The 19,208-nt window shown below is 40.9% G+C and overlaps 1 long non-coding RNA gene across 1 annotated transcript in view; it reads left to right on the forward strand.

Moving 5' to 3' along the window:
* The first annotated feature begins 12,260 nt into the window (after positions 1 to 12,260).
* Positions 12,261 to 19,208, forward strand: part of LOC111874835 — a 67,497-nt gene continuing 60,549 nt past the window's right edge. Inside the window, exon 1 of the long non-coding RNA XR_002844620.2 lies at positions 12,261 to 12,321. This is a non-coding gene — a long non-coding RNA (uncharacterized LOC111874835). The remainder of the gene's footprint in view (positions 12,322 to 19,208) is intronic.

The raw sequence follows: 19,208 nt of genomic DNA on the forward strand, positions 1-19,208 counted from the left end.
TCTATTTGATACATCGGCCACTAATTAGCCTACTGTGCCAGCCCCGTATGATTAAGTATGGAGCATTTGGTGGAATCAGAATTGACAGGGGAGACCGAAGTACTCGGAGAAAACCACAAATCCCATATGACCTGACCTGGGATCGAAACTTTTTCAGAGCTAAAAGTAACATGTTTGTGGCACGAATAATACATTTAATTTTCTGTTTAATGGCAATAGCGAATGAACCATTACAGCTAGGAATGGAAAAGAGATGCATTGTAGTTCACAAACATTCCCAGTTTGACGTTATGTGAACAATTAAATTGATTTAGGTTTGTAAAATAAACTAAGGCATAAAACAAGTTAATGTCTGCAAGCGCAGTAGGTCATTGTAGGGTTTAACTTTAGTGACTAGTCTGCAGATAATTAATACAACATCCAGTCGGTAACGTTAATCATGAATTGTTTACATTCCTTGGCAACTTGACACATTTCTAAAATGGAAAGAATATTTTTGGAAGTGTCTTGGAATGTTGTACGCATAGACACAATAATGAGTGGCTAATTGCGTCTCTGGCATGTAGTAAACCTCGCCTCAGTATAGCTTTCCCTTTAAAAAGATCCATAAGAATGAAGAAGAAATAAAGAGCATTCGTGACACGATTTGTTTTCAACATCAACTACTCTTTTCACATTAACGGGCCTAGAAATAAATCCTCTTATTTCATAACTAGTTTAATTAATAAAAGGAAATATGTTGTGAATTTAACTGAGTCGGCATAAGGTTCTGTGGGCTCCTCTTATGAAAGAATCCCTGATGTTTGTCCTTAAGTATGGAAAATTTATAGAACAACTGCGCAACTATTGGCTTCTAAATAAGGGCCCCCTTCTTCAGAGTGAGCTAATGTAAATATTTTTGAGTCTATTGAGTCAACTGAGGTGGTTCAGTAATAGGGGCTCAAAGCAGGCCCTCGTGAGCATGATAATGAATATGAGGGTCTCTCATAAAAACGGGAATTTTTTTAATAGCAGAGAAATTGTTAACTTTTCAAGAAGGACTCTGATCCTTAGTCAGTTATTGTAGTTACTTATGGGGATTTTGACTCGAATCAAATGGCTCATTTGAGGCACTTGTGAACACATTAATAACTTTAGGGTTCCACGAAACGCAGGCAGTTTTTTCGAGAAGTGAGCGACCGTTGACATATCGAGAAAGATTCCGCTGTGTGGAGACAATTCAATTATGCGAAGCAGAGAAGAAGGTGAGAATCTGCACCCATAGACTGTCAAGCCACAATGTGTCACAGTGCAAAACAACGGAAAACTGACAAAGTTATGTAAAGAAAATATTCACATTGTTATGTCAATGCTTAGGTGAAGACATGGGTAGGACATGTTCAGTGCACAGACACACAAGAGATGTATACTAACTTTCCATGGAACAAGTGACAATATTAAAAGAGGTAGAAGTAAGGTAAAATTGTACCTGTGCTTAACTAATTGAGCACTACGCCATGAAGGCGTACGGGGGAATGGATGTACAGAACCACATTTTCTTGACCTCGGCACTAGTTGGATGTGAGTGGTCAGCTTCACGTCCCGACCGCTTTACCCTCGGGGAAAGAGCCCCCATAACCATTGTGTACGAGGTTCGGTGAATCAAGAGCCGGTCTGGACGACATGGAGAAATTAAAATTCTTCACCGTACCGGGACTGGAACTCCGACCTGTAGGTTGTCCAGCCCGTGGCCAGTCGCTATACCGACTACGTTAGAGAGACAACGTGGGAAAGTGACAAATACTGATATCTGAGAACTAAGTTATGAATATATGAAGAGCGTTGGACCTACATCAACGTGGGACAAAATGGCGAGTTTTTGTTATAGTTTATGAAGCTTCATGCTACCTTTAAAAAGGGAATTTTTGTTTGCAATACTATTAATCAATTAGTTATTATACTCTATATACAATTTGCCGGTCACGGTAGCCGAGCGGTCTAAGGCATGCACTGTCTTCGCTCGCTCGGAAACCGGGATCGTGGGTTGGAATCCCACTCAGAGCATGGATGTTTGTGTGCGTTTTTCTGTGTTTGTCTACAGGTAGAGGCCTTGCGACGAGCTGATCACTCTCCCAAGGAGTCCTACAGATTGTGTAAGATCTAATAAACCGAAGTGAAACGGAGAGTAGGCCTAGGCCCAAACTGGGGCTGTAGCGCCACAGGAAAAAGGAAAAAAGTTATGAATATATGAAGAGGGTTGGACCTACATCAACGTGGGACAAAATGGCGAGTTTTTGTTATAGTTTATGAAGCTTCATGCTACCTTTCAAAAGGGAATTTTTGTTTGCAATACTAATAATCAATTAGTTATTGTACTCTATGTACAATTTAGTCTGCTGGTTAACTTTCTTATTTTAGTTACTCGTTAGAGAGCTACTTTTCGTAATGAGTTGCTTCGTTAATTAGCTGGATTTAGCTACTTAGATATCGACACCCTGTTCCCTAAGAGAAATATTAACTCAAAGATTAACTCTTTTTACTTGCGTTTTGGAGGGGGGTATTCTTTTCGAACCCCAGCTTAGACACAGTTTCCTAACTGGGATTTATTTGCCATTTCCCCTGCTCTTACTTAAAATCCCAGCACGGTAAGCTTCTTAGACAAGGCAATGAAAACCTCCTTTTATGTCATCATTCCTGACCGTTTCCACTGTTCGTGATATAAATTATACGGATAACGCAGTGCCATTAAATGCCGTCAAGTAGAACTGAATACCACACCGACATCTGTGGATTCTGTTTGGTTGATATTTAGAAAATGAAATCGGTATGAACGACGTGAATTTCATGCGTTGGGGGAAAAGTTAAGCGTAGGTTTTCTGTGATGAGAAAAAGCTGTTTGTTGTTAAGTTGGTTGAGAGACATCTGTACGCTTGCGAGACCTCTAACACTTAGAGATGTATGTTATACGTTATTCATGATGCGTTCAGTTTCAATCATCAGAAACCTTCCAAGTAAGGACGTCGATCCATTCCCTTTGACATGTATTTCAGTTCAAAAAATATCGTTCTGTGTAAGATAAATTGCGCTCAGGATGTTTCTTTGTGTTCACGACAGCCTTTGCCTTGAATTCCTGAAACTAATGCTGCAGTAGCAGTTAATATAAAATATTAACTGAGAACAAGACGTCTGCCGATTACCGTCTTTGGGTTTAGTTAATGAGAGAAGGGATGGTTTCACAGGATGTTTTTAGCCTCGTACCTACAGATTCTTGGTTGAGATCGCCTCCACCTGCAGATTCTACATAAAAATGAAGCGGCCATTTTCTTCAAGAGACACTAGAAACTTTATATCTGCTACCGGTCATGATGGTTTCGCTAGGTAGTTAAATGTGGTCTCCACCTCTTATGAAGAAACATATGTTGCAGCCCTTTATAACAAAATCATCAGCACGACAGACAAAGCCCTTAGCCTGTTCAGTTTATAAATACTGAAATTATCTTCCTTCCACAGTTTTTGACTCATCTCCGTAGCATAGTAGTCCCTTCTGCTTACATCTGTAGAACACAGTGACAATTACTGCCTTATTAGGTGTAACATCATATAATACGAAAAAAAAGTTACCGATGTTTTGGAGGAACGTGCTGCCTTCGCCTTCAGGGTATAAGAGTGTACAAGAGCCTTCCCCTGCGATATAACTGTTCTCTTGATGGTGATTTGCTCCCGTCTGGTATATGACTCGATATACATCGGTGAATATTTACCAGACCTCATTACGTCACATCTCTCAAGACAGAGTCACGGTCATTACCTTAAAAAAACTCCGTGACTTTAGTCGGCAGCGAACTATACCAACCGAGCGACCGCCGCTGGTCGGCGAAGTTAGTGCCAACATTAGAGGGTAGAGGGTGTCGTGTGGTCAGTGCAACGAATCCCCACGGCCGTTAATTTCGGTGTTATAGACCGTAGCCACTGTTTCCTTGAAGCAGCTCCTCAATTATCATCACGAGGTTGAGTGGACCGCCGTTCCAGACCCACTATTTCTCAGAAAAATCTGGTAGTACCGGGAATCGAACTCGGACCTTTGGATCTGTAGCCAGGAACGCTGACCACTAGACCACAGAGGCGGTCGATCACCACTTTCAGATTATCAAATTGCACAGAGTTTCAGGACTGAGATTGTGGGGATTGTTTCCAAATTTCCAAAATTTGTCTTTCCTGCGTTTTATTTCTCCAGCGATGTCTCGTATTACTAGTTCTTTTTTCATATCCTCATTACATTTATGACCCAACCCGTCATTCTGTATTCTGCGACCGTTCTGAAGGACTTGTCTCTGTTTGTTTTGTTACTTTTTTCGTTAACGTCCAACTTTCGGAGATGTGTGAGAGTATATCACTCTTTACACTCACTAATACAATCACTCGCGCTTACAACGCCTTCAGATGTTTCCTCTTAAACTGTTACACGTGCACCGCTAATCTCGGTGGACCGCCTTGGCTCTTCGTTCTTCGAAGCTGACCTGACAGCGTTCCCGTCGGATACGAACTGACTAGGTCCTCTGAATTTTTCTTCGCTTATATCCTACCCTCGGACGGGATTGAGGCCACCTTGTCGAAAGGTTCAGTTTCGCTGTTAGCTGGAATGTCCGTTCCCGCGGGAATTCAACAATTCTGCATCTGTTGGGTAGGCAGTTTCCTAGTTAACATGCGTTCTCATTGCCCGTTGAGCAGCGATGAACGTCCTATAGTCCAGCTTTCAGGCAGCACGTCACATTGCTCCCTCCTTAAGGCTGTTCGTCCTAAACAACCTAACGATGATTCCCTTTCTTTCATTAATGCTTTGTGGAATGTAAGTTTACTGTTAAAGCTTCGCTCAATTTCGTGTGGGGAATAGACCCAAATGATTGAGTGGCCTGAAGATGTCTCTGTATACTCTCCATGTAATCTTTCTCCGCAATGCTTATGTCTTGCAGTGGGAGTTATGCTGGGGGTATGGAGCGTGGTGCTAGCTAGTGGAAAGGGACTGATGATAAAGAAGAAAATATCGGGAAATAAAAATGATTAAATTATTGGTAAATATAATATATTTCACATCTAAGAGCTTCGTAAAATCCATAGGCCCGTAGGACGTTCAATATAGTTAGAGTGTCTCAAATACAGGCGGTTATAACGACCAAGATACACAGCCCTTGTGGGCAAGGAATAAATGTACACACATTTTTATTGGAAAATCTTTTCGGAATTAATCTTTTCGGTGATCTATTAATAGAGGCACCTACTCGTAGTGTATTAAAATGCATTCGTATGCAATAAGTTAGAAAAATGTGAATTATTTTATTGTAGTGACTTATTATGGCCTGCTTCTCTACTGACAAAACGAATGTCCAGAAATTTACATGATTATCTAAGGTAAAGTTAAATGTGTCCCTGTGCTTACTGAATTCAGCACCACGCTGTGAAGATGTATGTTGTTGCTCCATCATTTTGCACTTAGCGTTAGATTAATGTGAGTGGAGAACTGCACGCCCATGCCGCTTCATCCTCAGAGAAACAATCCCAGGTACCCATTTTGAGTATATTCGGTGGACGTAGAGCCAGTCTAGACGCTGTGGAGTACAGAAAAATTTCTTACCCCTGCCGGGAACCGAACATTGGCTTTCCAGTCTGTAGCGCTTCGCTGTAATGACTGGGCTATTCTAACGTCTGCTTGTTACAAATACACTATTATCTATTGCGTGGTTAGCTAGCCAAAATTTACACACGTGGCAAGGATGCGAAAATCTCCTGTTCTCTTAGGCTGGGGCCACACTAGCGCACAAAATGCGTCCGTTGTAACGAACGTCATGACGTCCGTTGTAGAAATAAATAAGAGAGGCGAATGCTACGCTTTCTTCTAGCTCCATTGCAGACAAGAAACTACGCACCGCATTCTGTAACTCTGTGTTGTCCTCAGCAACGTCCGTCATAAAGTAACTTCGTTGCAACGGACGTACTTTATGTGCTCGTGTAGACGCGGCCTTATGCATGACAAATTTCGTAACCTAACATAAAGTGTTCATCTAATGTATAGGCTCTTATAAGTATGTGAAAGACACCTAAGTGCTTGGAAGTTTGAAGTCAAGATAGTGGGCTTGTGCTAACCCTTCGAAGAATGGTATTCTTCTGAATAACACTGCAACAATCGGTTCCTCTGCTACACAAACAATACTGTATCCACTATAAAAAGAACTGCTCATTATTCCCTGAGGAGATAATTGCTTTGGTTCTGTCAATTATACGAAGCCAATACGCTCTTCGGGAAAGTGCAGAGTTCCTGACGTTAGAATATTGCCTAAGGTATACAGTGCATGAGATACGCACGTGATAACCACTGTAATTCAAATTGGAAATGCCTTTTGAACTTTATATATACTTGTCTTCTAGGCTTAATTTATTGCTCGTGCCGGTCCCAAGATCTCTCCGAAGCTTCTTCCTCTTCATCTTCTCAGTCTATAATTTCCTGCTGCCGTTGGTCAACGTTTTCGCCAATTTCCTCTAGATGGTGTTTCCATCTCTTCAACCTGCCGAATTATCCCTACCACGTAACTTCTTCCTCTTAGGCAGTACCTCTATATATATTTTGTCAGGTGTCCCGGGTTTATTGACTAATAATAACAGATTTTGCATAGGATGGTTGGATTTATTGTCACTTCTATTACAATTACAATCAATGATAACAGCTCACAAACAATGGCTGCCTAAGACTCGCTCCATTCCTTATTGGACTACGAGTGTCTTCTCTTCTGCGTGACTGACTTGGTTCTGATTTACGAGTCGGTCACTTCTTCAGCTTCCGTTGTCCGCTGGTTAGCACTCCACAGCTGAACGACTGAATGATTGAACCTCGTGAACTGAACTGAACTGAACTGTTGCCTAAACCTCCTCGTGTCGAATCTTATGTTACGACCGAATGTCAGTAGGCCAGTCTGTCTTGGAATAAAGCACCCATCTGGGGCATACGACCGGATTTTTATTACTGTCAGAGAGTTGCGGGTTTGTTGATATGGGGCGCCCTCTCTGACGAGAGGATTGATCTGTCATTTACGATTCCTGCTGGTCTTCCCCAGCTCAGTCTTTCTCAGGTCCGAGTCCCGTGGGACTCGTGACCATATTTTACTGTCTCAGATTCGATACTTCTCTTTTCGTCGACTCCTACGACTCGTAGGGTCACGGTGGAGGTATTCGACCCCGCCTCCACACAGAACTGAGACTTCCATGAACTGAATTAACTTTTTTGTAACTTCTAGGCGAACAGAATATAAATAATAATCTATAGCTATTATTGCGTCTACTCGTTGTCACGGATACGTGTTCTTGGAAATCCGTTGTCTAGCAATGGACTATTCTGCGTCTATTTGTTTCAGCGGGAACGCGTTTACCGAACCGTTGGCCACTTTTTTTTATATGTCCTGATCTCATTATCGAATTCCTTCTTTTTTTGATTAATTTTATTTATAATTTTAATTAAGCATTCCTGCATATTACTCCACAAATGTTCCTGTAAATTACTCCAATTACACAAAGGGCTATCTGGCTTATATTATAAACCTCACCAGTTATTTCTATATAATATTGCTTCCCAAATACTTAAATTTATATATATGTTATATTTCATATTTACTTCACGTAGATTTACATTTTGTTGGAGCTTTGTTCTATTAAATACCTTGGTCTCTTTTTAGAGCTTGACTCCACCCCTTCATATTCAGTTCTCGTAAATCATTCTCATCATCTTCGAACCATCTCAGTCAGGGTGTTTTCACTTTCATTGTACATTTTCGCTTATTTTAGAAAAATTTTTAGACATTATTTTTCAATCCATTCTTATGGCATGAACCCACTCCAAAGGAAAGAAAATTTGCAGGACACCTTATTAATTATCTGATTGAAATTTACTTGTTAATGTCGCCAGTCAACTGTGCAAGGACCACTTTTGTCTTCCAAACTTCAATGTCAATATTTGCTGACACATTATAATCGATTTTTAAATTTTCTGGCAGTAAACGTTGGAATTCCGAAAGCAGAAGGGCGTAACCTTAATGCTCCTGAGGGTGTAACTGCGGTGACTGCACTTCATACATTCCGAACTGATGCGACCATGCAGAACACGCCATGTGTCTTTGTAACAACTTTCTCGACCCTGCAGATATGATCAGCTTGCACCGCAAGTAGTGCGGCTGCTGGCAGTGCGCAGAATCCTGGGACTCCAGACTGCAGTACAGACCAGTGCTTAAGGATGGAATGTGAGTCGCAGATTTGGAAATCAGAGAATGGAGCATTTACAGCAGACCTGAACGCAGCGCCAAGAAATCGGACATCTCAGTTCAGTTGGTAGAACTCCTGCTGCAGATTGGGAAGGTCTCTGACCAGAGACTGGATGTCCTGACAGGGTTTTCGTGATTTTCGTCACTTCCTTCAGACAAATTCATTCATCAGTAATCTGTAAGACGACAGGCCCACAGTCTCTTCCAAAACAGTTCCTCCACTTAATGAGATCTACAGCTTTCTCATTCAAATAAAAATATCCTCTTCTGTCCCCAAGGTCATCCAGCATCTTCTTACGTCTTCTTTCTCGTCTTCTGGATCTCGCATACATGGTATCTCTGTTTTTGGACAGAGACTATCCAGGAAAAGTGATAATGTGGTAGTTTCTCCATTTGCTTTCCACATCGCAGTACAACAGCCGTTCAAACCACTTTGGTCACGCCTGTTGCTATACGAACTTGAACCATCTCGAGCATCATTTCCTCTGTGCTTCAAGTCGCTGCTGATGAAGCTGCTTCCGGCATCAGTTTTTGGTTTTTGATGTCTCTCTTTGTCTGATGCTTACCCTTTGACCTGTCCAGCAAGGGAGGCCCTGTCAGTACCTACGCTACCGCTGGTATAGCTCTCAAGGTCCTTGGCATACTCAAACCCCCTCCCCACGATAAGGTGGAGACACCAATGAGGGGGTGTGAATTATGTAGTATAATATATAAAACAGACGGGTTACAATTGAATATTTGTGCGTGTTATTAATGGGAAATGTCTCTAAGCGTCGGCCTAGACGTGTCGTTTTATGACATTCAGGACTGAAAAGGAACAAGGAGAGAGCAGGGAAAAATAATAACGCGAAATTACGACATTTCCCATGTAATTTTCAACTGGTGATTCACTAGATTCTATGTAGTTGTTTATGCACAAAAATCTTGAGACAGACGAAAATGCATACAGTATTACTAAGAAATATCGACACAATGAACCAACTGGAATATATAGACACAGATAATATTAAAATGGAAATAAGAAGGGAGGTTGTGGGGTATATTAATTTTTCTTGGGATAGGGAAAACATCGGGCTGGTGATGAAGCAGGGTGATTTCTGAAGAGTGGAAAGATGAATAGCCTCTAAATCAGTGTTTCTCAACCGGCGGGCCGCTGCCTCGCAGGTGTTGAAAACCACTGCTCTAAAGTACGATTTTCTTGCATTCAGTTGGTCAGTTAAGTGGGCCGTTTGATATCCATTCCCTGTGCCGTGTGATTCCCAAACGAACCTACGAGTTTGTCAGTGACGTTACGATTGCCCGTGACCGAAATGCGAACTATTGTCTGACTTGCGGTATATACAGCAAAATAATATACGTACTGGCATGCGAGTAGCCGACTGCTATTCACAAAACACGTCGTCGTATCCAAGGTAGAGCAATCTGTTTCTCGATGCACTGATGTCTGTAAATGCCAGACAAATCTGACGGTCAAACAAGACCCTGTCAAGAGGTTCGCGATCAGTAATGGGTCAATCTATTTTCTGTGTGTATGAACCTACTCCATAAGGGCTGGAACACACACACAGAGCAACATCGGTCATACGACGTCCGTACGGTTCATGTCGCATCAAGTAGTAGAATATAAAGTGTAGTCTTAGATTTCATACGTGACGACATACATCTACCGTACGACATTCGGAGAGCAACGAAATGTATTTAATCGCTCTAGTGTGAAAAGGAGGTCGTATGGCAAGAAAATCGTACGACTATTTTTCCGTAAGACCGATGTCTCTGTGTGTGTTCCAGCCTTTACGGTGATCAGTGGCGTAGTCAAGCACCCTGCCTGTGGCCGTTCAGATAATATGAAAGAGGGATTTGTTCGTGCTGTTTCATAATGCGGAAAGCAATTAAATGTATTAAGTAAGTAAAGTAAATTTATCCCTGTAACTGGCCGTGAAGGCCCATAGCGTATATATATTAGTTTTTACTTTATAATTCTGATATCCACATTTTTGTCTCTGGACACCTCCTTTCCTACAGATTTTTTTTTCTTATTTATTTATTAAGCAATCAGAATTTACGATTCTATAAGTTAGTTTGCTGGCGTAAGAGCTGTGATGCTCTTTAGTGACGTGGTGAGTCCCTTCCCCAGTGGGAGGTTCCTCATTAGTTTTCTTTTAGGTCAGCTGGCCAGTGCCTTCGGAGTCTTCGATTGTGCTGCGGTTCGACGAGTGGCTGTATATGTCGTCTGGGTGATTTGCCAGTTTGTTGTGGTGTGTGGTACTTTTTTCTCTGATGACGTCCTTGATGTATGGTATATTTAGGTCTGTATGTAACGTTTGGTTGTTTACATACCAGGATGAATTTGTTATAATTCGAAGTACTTTTGTCTGGCTTCTCTGGATTATTGATATATTTGATTTGCTGGCACAACCCCAGAGCTCAATTTTCCTAAAGATAAACATAAACCTTTGAATGTACCTCCTCTTAACTGCCTTAGCTTCCAAGGTCCTGCTTTCATCCACACTACATTCTTTCTTTCGTTTCTAGTTCATAATTCAGTGCATTGATCCTTGTCTTAGTTATGTTTCATTTCTTTCTAGGAAAGTAGTGAAATCTTCTCGCCCATTATCGATGTAATTTTTTCCCCCATATCGTTGCATTATCCTAATTTTATGGGGTTATATCTATGCGTATTCTGCCAAATGTATGCCAAAACTATGTCCCTCATCTCCTCTTTCATTTCTTTGCCCAGCTTTCGGATGTTCTCCCCCCCCCTCCCTTTCACAACATCGTTTACCGAATCATGAATGCCCATACGTACAATTAATTGCGGATATTTTTCGGCCTTCCAAATCATTTTCCCCTTCAACTGTGTGTTCCTATCTCCACTTCCGCCGCACCATAAGCTGCTCATGTTGGCAATCCTGCCAGTATCCTCCCATGTTTCATGTAGCGTCCTGACAGTCCAAACCTGTTAAGGCTCGCCCATATTACTCGTGCTCGTGCTCGTGCTCGTGTGACTCACTATGCTCGCGAGTAATGTGGACGTTGTGACAAGTCACGAGTCAAGCAAATTTTAATTTTTTAATTTAAGAACTATAGCCTATATACACTACAAGTAAATATATGGATCCTCACGCGCCGAAACCTGGCGAGTAACTGAAGTAGTGTGGATGATGTACGAGCACGAGTAATGTCGACACGCCTTTACACTCCTCCGTGGACGCTAGTGTCCTCTTTAGCCATTTCTGAAGGGTGACTACTTTATTGGCAAGACCGATTTATTAGAGAATTATGAGTTGTTTTTCGTATCTATACAGAAAACAATTGCCTTATTGTTGTTTACATTCAGTTTGAATGATCGGAAGGGCGCAAGATCACCACCGGAGGCGAGTCTGAATTTTTCCGAAGATGTGAATTTTGTTTTGTTTACGTGTATAGCTGTCATAAAATGTCTTCAGAAGGGCGTAGCTGAACCCTAAACTAAAGAATATAACCGCTGTTACATGGGGGGGTCCGAGTTCTGAATCTTGGGAACAGCTGTATTCTCAAAAGTCGGTATGTGATTGCTTTGTGCTGATTGCATGATACATACAGTCAGCCAATCAGAGATGAATTCTTGTCTGAGAGAGAGGCTGGCATTTCGAATCCTTCTTGGGGAAGAAGCGACGCTCCCGCAGGATGCTTCTCTTGGGGACTTGGCGTCTTGAAATAATCTGAGTCAGACGTCATTGGGCTGCACTCCTCGTGTTTTTCTAATTTCGTCAGTCCTTCATTTTGGATCTTTTATTTTGATAATATTAAAGGGCCATAGTACTCCTTATTTGCGAAGGAAATTACGAAGTTTCGCTTTCGAATTAATGAAGAGTTTACGATTAACAGTGCAAGTTGCTGTTGCGTCATTGATTTGGAGCAGTGGACTGGCTTCAAGGGTACAGTTTCCGGTTGCCTCAGTTATTACCATGACATGAACTTGAGAGGAGTTAAATAGTCCGCCGAAGCCCACGGAGAAGTCCGAAGATAGGAAGGGGACGGTTACCATCCTTAGTTCTACACCGTACGTAATCCTGTATTTAAATAATATTTGGTATGTATTTTCTAGCGTGTGAACTTTTATATTAGGGGTTCTAGTCAACATTTATCAGTAAATGTGAATGCCTGACCATTTTTCTCTTTAATAATGCATCTTGCTTGCTGCTGCCTCTAATATTTTCAAAGCTATACCTAAATCATTATATTTGCCTGTTATTTATATATTTTGACCGCACTTATTCCATTTCGTGTTTCGGTACATTTTGTTAATTCAACTGAGATTTCAACTCTCTTACGATCTTCCCATTTCAACCCACAAAGCTTCTCTAGGAAGTGAAACAAATGCTTCTTCGAAATTTACGAAACATCAATACACCCTTCGGCATTTTTCTTTAATATTTGTCAACTGTTGTTTTTAGAAAGGTTGTCCGTGGTTCTTTTCCTCTGAAATACTGTCTTGCCTGGAATATTGATATTATATCATAATAGAACCGTCAGTACCATAGCAGAAAAAATAAGAAATTTCGCAAGCGAAGAGACAGTAGCACGTAGTTTAGAAAATAGACACAAAAGTATGTAAATAGTGATCACATTTATGGATATTAGAGAGTGGAAGGAAGGGGGAGAGGCATGGAAATATGACGGACAAATAAAGCAGACGGGAAAAGAATGGGGGAGAAAAGGTTAAAGTAGATAGAAGCGAGCCGGTCACGGTAGCCGAACGGTCTAAGGCGTGCACTGTTTTCGCTCGCTCGGAAGCCAGGATCGTGGGTTCGAATCCCACTCAGGGCATGGATGTTTGTGTGTGTTTTTCAGTGTTTATGTACAGGTAGAGGCCTTGCGACGAGCTGATCACCCGCCCAAGGAGTCCTACCTTATGTCTTAAGATCTAGAAAAACCGAAGTGAACGGAGAAGTTCATGGAGGTAGGCCTAGGCCCACTAGGGGCTGTAGTGCCAAGGAAAAAAAAAGATAGAAGCGAAGAGACTCATAACAAACCTGGTGTTCAATTTTTCGCAAGTATTTTCTGTTATGTGTATTTGAGCGCCATGTTATGTTTTGTCAGTCAGTATAAGCGTATGTTTATATATATACATATGCCAACATATTATGTATAAATACATGTAAGTTGCACTGGTTACTTTATGAGGATAAACAAGACAGGATGCTGTGAAGCACTTTGAATCCGGTTAGGTGTTGACATTTATTCTTTCTCTTAGAGAAATCTGCTTGAACGCAGGCGTGGCAGTTGCTACCAGCATCTTCATTAATAACAGCGCGTCAAGTGATAACCCTGCAACAGCACTTGAAACCTACGCAAAATGTTCATTAGACCGTTAAGTGATCACGTATCGATTTACCGTACATGCAATGTTTGCAGCTGGTTCTTTGTTGTGTGTACAGAGTGAATGGTAGCAAAACAATTGGCTATAATTTGACCCATCCTTTGAAGTGCAGTGGTAAATATATACACAACCTCTTTTAAAACTGCTCGTATATTTCCTTTGTTTAGCATGATACCCTAAGTTATAAGCCGTTATTCCCCTTAACAGAATTAACCGACTGGTTTCTTAATTGTGCATCAGTGGAGTCTTTGGGCCGTAGAAACCGAAATTTTAAATATTGCTTAGATTAATTTCAGGTTTTAAAGGGTTAAGATATCTCTCTCTCTCTTTCAAACGCACGCACACACACACACACACACACAGGCAAGACACGCATGCACGCACACACACAGAGTCTCCGAGTGCAATCTCTCTGTTTTTCGAGATATTTTTAATCCTGAGAATTACTCTCACGAATAGAATTATTTTCTAACTTTCTGGGGACTGGATTTACCGGCTGTTTTAACGCCTATCATCAGAGTGCAACACACTGTAAATAAAAAGAAGGCAAATATGGCACAATAATATTTATGCGCTCTCACAGCGCTACCGATTTATTTCTCTCTAATTTTAACTCATGGACCAACTACAGAATAGCCCAAAGCAGTTTCGTGAAATTTGATACTGGGATGTTCTACTAATATCTGGCGATATATTCAAATTTTTGGGTAAAAATAGCGGACAGTTCACATGACAGACACATGCAGTTCTGTGATCATTTCTTTATTTTTCTATCACAGCGAAAATTTCGTCTACAAATTGTTATGAACAAAACTGAACGCAGGTTATATATGTATATATACACGTATTTACTTCCGTAAGACACAAAATTTCGAGAAAATAAAAGGAAAGTGACGTTATGCATAAATTTCAGAAGAACATACAAGCCTATTCAAGAATCAACAATGGTTACCTGAACACACTGAAAGATTTCCAGAAGTCTCACTCTTCATTCAATTTCCAGGTATTTCTTGGGATTTCTTTAAGCCACAACTGATTCTTTGTTCATCCTTCCGAGTGTATCATTTAAAACTGGCTCTCATTGGACGTCACACGAGCTATACAGTTGCAAATTACAGCTGGGCGAATTAATACACTTGAAATATACCTTTAAGCTACCAATGAGTTTCAGCTTAAATGCTTCACCATACAATCATTCTGCACGTCTGTTAGGCTTATTTACGGCAAACTTGAGGACTTCACAGTAAAAGTATACGTAGATATAGTGTCGAGAATCATGCGGTGGCGTAGTTGGTTGAGGCACTATGCTAGAGCCGGAAAGTCGCTGGTTTGAGTCCCGAAGAGGTCATTAGATTTTTTTTTAACTTTATCTAATCCTTCTAGCCGCAGTATGGCCCTGGGGTGGACTCAGCATCAAACAGAAATGAGTATAAAGAATCTTCCTAAGGGGTAAAACCGGCCAGAATATTTTGCTGACAACCTTACAATCTTTTGTGAGCCGATTTTCTAGAAGATATGGCAGCCTCAACCTCTGACAACCTTTTGGGCCTTCACGGCCTGTTACAGGGATACCTTTAGATACAATATCGAATAATAGGATGATCATGATAAAGATGAGGAAGTAATCCGTTGCAAAATATACATGTCAGTGCACCTGTATATTCTGGGAAGAACCACGAAAACGTGAATTAAGGTAGTTGAAGTCCCGGACGAAATTCGAAACGGACAACTTCCGAATAGTTTCTGATAATACTATCTGTAAATGTGAGTGCTGGAGTATTGACCAACACTATACGCTCACTTGCTTGACTTGGAGCCACGAATCGAGAAGTCTTCCTAAGTGGGTCTCGTCTTAAGTAAGCTGTAGCCACTCAGATCTGTGTGACGGCTGTGCTGAAAGTTATTTCCAGCAATGCTTCGGGACCCGGCAGATACCTCGAATGATGCTGTGACGTCAGAAGGAGGACGCGTGGAAGTGGATCATACTCGCAGGAGGCGAACGAAAAAAAATATGTTTTATACGGATTTTATCCTGTAAATTTATTGTCGGATTTAATATTCTCTGAGGGCTCAGCACCAGCTACTCCATCACCAGAACTTGCTGCCACACTGAGCCTTTCAGATGACATTTGGACATAACCCAGCAACATTGTCAAGTCTGAAGTTCAGCTGTGTAATACTATCACGTACGTAGGGGTGTAATTATTAGACGGGGTATGGATTGGATGATTGGATTTTTGACACCTTATACAGATCACTCGGAAGCACAGGCAATTACAGTGTTACCGCTGATCAACACACATTTTATAATTAAACCATTACACACAAGCTATGGTTTTCAGTCGGTTACACACTCAACTAGTCGTTTCCTGGTAACGCAATTTATCACAGGAACTACAACAGTCTCACTGAATTATAGACTCCAAAATCACTGCGATATAGCACAGATAAATATTTCTGTTCATATCATAAGTTCTTTCTTGTTACTTCTTCTCAATCATCTTCGGCTTCCATCTCAAGAGACTCCCTTAGTTCTATTTCTGCCAGTCTTCAAGCCTCGTTATGTAGCCTCGGGGCGATCTCAACAGAAAACACCTTTCCCAACAATTCCTCTTTTATAATAGAAATGTGTTTACCTCACCGTTGTAGAGAAACGGCAGTTCTATTGTTGCATGCGTGTTCCTTTCAGCAGGAACCTTTTTACCGAACCTTTGCCTAAAAATGAACATCTACTGCGGCTCTAATTTTCCATCTTTCAGACGTCACGTCATAACACTTAAAATTTGAATTCGTACCTAGCAGAAAACACAGAGTATATACTGCAGAAATATTAACATATATATATTGCTCTCGAGACAAAAGACTTCTGCTTCCCTTGAGATTCCTAAGAAATAAGTAAATTTATTTTCTAGGTAAGCTGCTTATTTCTTGAATATTAAGAAGGGCAGTATTTAAATTAGCCACTTGCTTTTAAATATTACGGGGTGTAGTAACTATGTATAACACCTGTTATAACGTTCTGAAAATTCTATTTTATCCTAAATTATATGGGTTCCTTTATTCTTAGAAGAGACTAGTCTTTTGTAGATAATTAAATAACCGATCTTCGTATCGATGTGTTTTATTGTTGGTATGAACCGAATTCTTAGACTGTATTTAGGCCTGGTGCGTGCTTTAAAGGGATAACGAATGCAGAGTAATCTACTTTCATCATCAATCACACTAAAGCCTTGTTACAAATTGATCATTATTAATTAAACAGGCCTAGGAAGTTCCACCGTTCTTTAACACAATTAAACCCCTCCACCATCACAAGAAACCTTAGGCACCGGGGTGATTAATACAGAAAGGTCTTAGCTTAGCACTGTTTGTGGTATCTATCAAGGCCTCATTACAGTGTCTTCAAGACAGTGACTAAGTACTACCACTATAAGTCTTGTTACCTTTATTTTCTTTCTTTATTTCAGGGTCTCACAAATTCAGCAAATATAGAATTCAAAAGGAGACAGTATAGGTTGATTTGCTTAGAGGTGTGGAGTCCAACTGGGTCCACTCGGCATGGCGGCCACTGATTGGCCTATTGTAGCCTGCTCCGGGTGGTTATGATGATGGAGAATTTAGTGGAATTAAGATTGGCAGGGGAAACCGAAGTACTCGGAGAAAACCCGCCCCAGCGCCACTTTGTCCATCACAAATCCAACTTGACCAGACCCGGGATCGAACCTGGGCCGTCGCGGTGTGAACCTCCGACTAACCGCTTGAGCTATGGCGCGGCCAAATTAGAGATTTGTGATTCAACAGGCGGCAGGTTTGAATTAATCATTACGTATTACCTTTTTATTTGCTTAATTCCATATTCAAATGCTTAATTGATATGCAATTAAACAAGTTCTCAGGGTTGAATCATTTGGCTGAGGTATGGAAATGAAAATATGGCCTTCACTGTGACGGGCAGAGTAAATAGGAAGTTTCCATTATGATTTGTTATTAACACCATTCATATAATTTTCATAGATTAAAAATTTGTCATCTTTCTTGTTTCTGTATAATTTATATGCTAAGACGGTTTGAAATGAGAGCACGCCGTAAGAAAACCGGTGACTGGCATTTGTTTTATATATCATAAAGGTGTAGCACTCCCGTCTCGCTTCCTGTTTTCTAACATACAAGGGTTGAAGGTATTGTGAAATGTAAGTAACTCGTCCCGCTCAATATATACAATAGCCAACGGCTGTTAAAGCAATTGAAAGTGTCGCGGTGGACGTTTGTTTGGAATTAGAATTCCAGTTGCTACTTCATTTAATTTTTGTACGAGTCGTAACCTCAGTATTTCTGTCTTCGTTTAAAGATTTAGCTACTGTATGTTATGGTATTGACCGCCTCTGTGGCCTAGTGATCAGAGTTCCTGACTACAGATCCAGAGACCCGGGTTCGATTCACTGCGCTACCACATTTCCTAAAAAGTAGTGGTTCTAGAACAGGGTCCACTCAGCCTTTTGAGGATAACTGAGGAGCTATTTCAAGGAAATAATAGCGGCTCCGGTCTAGAAAACCGAAATTATCGACCGTGGGAATTCGTTGCGCTGACCACGTGACACCCTCTATACGCTAAAATTGGCACTAACTTCAAAGACAAGCGGCGGTCGCTCGGTCGGTATAGTTCGCTTGTGAATTTAAACCACGGAGTTTTCATATTATGATATTGACGAGGAAGGCAAACATATCCATGGTAAAGAACGATACTTCCGCTTTGCGTATTTTATTTTAATTTTATATTGAACCCTAGCTCACTCACTCACTCATGGAATCGAACCCTTCTTGAGAAGCTGCCAGTTGTGCAAGTACTCGAAAACTTCCCAGCATTTTATGGAACCCAAAGGTTTATTACCATGTTCACAAAAGCCCTCCACTGGTCCATATTCTGAGCCAGATCAATCCAATCTACACTATCCCATCCTATCTCTCTAAGATCATATTTAATGTTGTCCACCCACTTATGTCTTGGTCTTCCCAGTGGTCTCCCCTACCCTCCGGCTTTCCAACCAATATCCTATATACATACGTCTTTGCCTCTTTCGTGCTACATGACCTGCCCATCTCATCCTCCATGAATTGGTCATTCTAATTATACTTGGAGAAGAGTACAAGTTATTAATCTCCTCATTGTGCAGTTTTCTCCAACCTCCTGTCACTTCATCTCTTTTCGGTCCAAATATTCTTCTCAACACCCTGTTCTCAAACACCCTCAGTCTATGTTCCTCTCTTGATGGCAGAGACCTAGTTATTGAACCTTGGCATTGCAATTATTTTTATAATACATGCCATAATGCCACAGACTGCACACGTAATTATGCATATCCTTAGGTTAAATGACAATCGCGTAGACTAAATATAACCCATTTCTTTGTAATAAAATGCCAATGGTACGAAAAAGTAATATATAATAATGACTTGTGTTTATTACCGTGGAGTATTTAATGTATGCCATAACCGAGTTTAGTAGGGTACAAAAATGAATAGGACCGACACGTGTTGTCACAATAAATTACTGGCTAGTTACAGACTCA

The sequence above is a fragment of the Cryptotermes secundus genome, unplaced genomic scaffold (genome assembly GCF_002891405.2).
Source record: "Cryptotermes secundus unplaced genomic scaffold, Csec_1.0 scaffold74, whole genome shotgun sequence".
Lineage (NCBI taxonomy): Eukaryota > Metazoa > Arthropoda > Insecta > Blattodea > Kalotermitidae > Cryptotermes > Cryptotermes secundus.